General features: G+C 36.6%; 1 non-coding gene across 1 annotated transcript; it reads right to left on the reverse strand.

Annotated features, from left to right (window-relative positions):
• Positions 1 to 3,064: 3,064 nt before the first annotated feature.
• LOC125096554 (U6 spliceosomal RNA) lies at positions 3,065 to 3,171 on the reverse strand. The gene has a single exon (XR_007126237.1). It is a non-coding gene; the product is annotated as a U6 spliceosomal RNA (small nuclear RNA).
• Between the last annotated feature and the right edge of the window lie 241 nt (positions 3,172 to 3,412).

The raw sequence follows: 3,412 nt of genomic DNA on the forward strand, positions 1-3,412 counted from the left end.
CCTAACTATTAGGGGAAGGTTTCTGTATAGTTTCATGAGCTCAGGCATTTTAGTTTGACTGTTCAAATTTTTTGGTCTACTGATAAATTAATTACTTAAAAAAACAAATTAAAGATGTGTTAAAATTTCCCACTGTGATGGTGTATTTATAGATTTCTCATTTCTACTCTGTCAATTTCTGCTTTGTGCATTTGAAACAATATTATCAGGTTACAAGTTTGGAATTATGATAACTTCTCTTGAATTATAAATTTTAAGATCATTAATGACCTTAAAACCTAATAGTACTTTTTGCTTTACAGTCTATTTCATACATTTCTTTTTTTAAAAAATACTAAGTTGTACAATTAATACTATTTTTAAAAGTTTTTTTTTTAACATTTTGTTTATTTATTTGACAGAGAGAGACACAGTAAGAGAGGAACACAACAGGGGGAGTGGGAGAGGGAGAAGCAGGCCTCCTGCGGAGCAGGGAGCCAGATGCCAGGCTCAATGTGGGGCCCGATCCCAGGACCCTAGGATCATGACCTGAGCTAAAGACAGATGCTTAACAACTGAGCCACTCAGATGCCCCTTAAAAAGTATTTTTGTAAAAATATATATATCTTTAAGTTAGACAAAAATATTAAGAAAAGTAAGACAGAAATTATAGCCTAATATCTAGTGTCTTAGCTCCAGCTGCTATAACAAAATACCATCGACTGTATGGCTTATCAACAACAGAAATTTATTTCTCACAGTTCTGGGGCCTGGAGGTGTCCAATATCATGATGTCAGATGGTCGTATTCAGGTGAGGGCTCTCTTGTGGGTTGCAGATGGACGATTTCTTGTGTCTTCACATGGTAGAAAGAAGTGAGAGAGTTCCTGGAGGTCCCTTTTGTAAGAGCACTAATCCTATTTGTGAGGGCTCTACCCTCATGATCTATCACCTCCTAAAGGTCCCACCTCCTAATGCATCACATCGGAGGTTAAGATTTCAACCTATGAATTCACAGGAGACACAAACATTCAGTCCACTGCACCCAGAAATTAAAGTTTAACATATATCCTTCCAGATATTTTTCTATTTGTATAGATTGATATTAAATACGTGTATATATACTATATTCATTTATAAAATGCATATGTGTTATATATAATTTTCTTTTTAAAATATTTTTACTTATTTATTTGACAGAGAGAGAGAGAACATGCAAGAGAGGGGACACAAGCAGGGGGAGTGCAAGAGGGAGAAGCAGGCTTTCCACTGAACAGGGAGCTGGACACGGGGCTGGAGCCCAGGACCCTGGGATCATGACCCGAGCTGAAGGCAGCTGCTTAACGACTAAGCCACCCAGGTTCCCTGTTATATATAATTTTCATACATTTTCTATATAATTTTCCTACATATGTACCATATGGTACTATACATACATATATATTTTAACCACAATGAGATCATAATATGCAATAAAGTTTGCACCTGCCTTTTTTTTTTCATTTGACAATCTCTATCTTTTCAGGTTTGCTTCCATGATTTTCTGGTTCAAAATCAGTAACTATTCTAAGCTTACATATTGTTTATCATATGTACCTTAGAAGAGAGACTGAATAATGTGAATAGTGTAGTAAATTCTCATGCATCTGTCACTCTACTTCAGAAAAGTTTATTTAAAGAAGATTTTAAAATATTCCAGAGTAAGAGAGAAAACAAATTGCAAAACAATATTTGGGTTCCCAAATTTACTAGACGTTTATAAAGAAAAGTTCTTTGATTTCAGAAAAGTTCATAGAAGCCAGGACCTATCATGAGCTGAATAAAGCTTCCCACGTTGTCTAGTCACATCTAGGTTTGAAACCATGGAACCATTGGTTCTACAGGCTCCTATTACTGGCTTGGGTTTATTTGTCATTCCCCGTGACATTTCTTAAATCCCCTACCAGCCCAAAGTGTACTACCCAATGTCACTTCAAACCCTTGTTCTTGTACAATACATTATATTTGAGATAAAAACAATTTGTCTTTCCATTCTCTTATATTTGGATGTTGCCAAAAAAATATTATTCACAATTTTTAATTTACTTTCTAAGGTGTTATGAGGTCAGAAGTTGTTTCTACACTACTGGGATATGCCAAAGACACTGGCCCCCAAAGCCCCTGTTTTTTTGGAAATGAAAAATAAATAGAATCTCATAAGGAATGGATTGAAGGAAAACTTCTTCTTAGCAACATTCTTCTCTGAAAACCACTTAACTAGTTCAAGAAAATGGTATTTTAATCTACTCCTGAATCCCGGAACTTTGCTTTCCAGCTTATGCTCACCACTCTCTGATTCCATCCCATCTGCTGTTACCCTTTTCTGAAACGTTACCAACACCTTCTTCAGAGTCCCCACTCGGCAGTCTCCCCTGGTCCTCCTTCCTTGCTTTACTGAAACCTGTTTTTAGAAAGACCAGAAAAAGCCACTTTTTCCTTCACTCAGCCTGAATCTGGAATAAACAGGCAAGGCCTACAAACTTGTGTTCTTCATGGATACTTTCAAATAACTATTTCACGGGCTTCCTGCAGGTACTTCTCTAAAAGCAATTCAAGAAATCTTAATAAATAGCAAAGTAGAAAATGCTCATTCATTGGAAGTTTCAAGTTTGTTAAGAGGACAGTCCTACCCAAATTGACCTACAGTTTCAGTATAATCATTATCAAAATCCCAGCAAGTCTTTGTAGAGATTGATAAGCTGGCCCTAAAATTTATATGGCAGGGATGCCTGGGTGGCTCAGTGGGTTAAAGCCTGTGCCTTCGGCTCCAGTTATGGTCCCAGGGTCCTGGGATCCAGCTCCACGTTGGGCTCTCTGCTCAGCAGGGAGTCTGCTTCCTCCTGTCTCTCCGTCTGCCTTTCTGCCTCCTTGTGATCTCGGTCTGTCAAATAAATAACTAAATCTCTTTTTTAAAAGAATTTATTAATTAAAAAATAAATAAATAAAATTTATATGGCAATGCAGAAGACCAAAAATATCCAAAACACTTTTTTTTAAAGTAACAGTATTAAGGAACTTATGCTACCTAATTTCCAAACTTTTTTTTTTTAAATATGGAATGCTTTATGAATTTGCATGTCATTCTTGCGCAGGGGCCATGCTAATCTTCTCTGTATCATTCCAATTTTAGTATATGTGCTGCCGAAGCGAGCACTAATGTCCAAACTTACTACCAAACTGTGATAACCAAGAGAGATGTGGCATGTATGGGATATTAGCCCTAAAGAAAGAATGAAATCTTGCCATTTGCAATGACATGGATGGAGCTACAGAATATTATGTTACCAGAAATAAGTTAAAGACAGACAAATACCATATGATTTCACTCATATGTGGAATTGAAGAAACAAAACAAACAAGCACAGGGGGGAAAAAAAGAGAGAGAGAGAGATTGA

Source organism: Lutra lutra, chromosome 3 (genome assembly GCF_902655055.1).
Source record: "Lutra lutra chromosome 3, mLutLut1.2, whole genome shotgun sequence".
Taxonomy (NCBI): domain Eukaryota; kingdom Metazoa; phylum Chordata; class Mammalia; order Carnivora; family Mustelidae; genus Lutra; species Lutra lutra.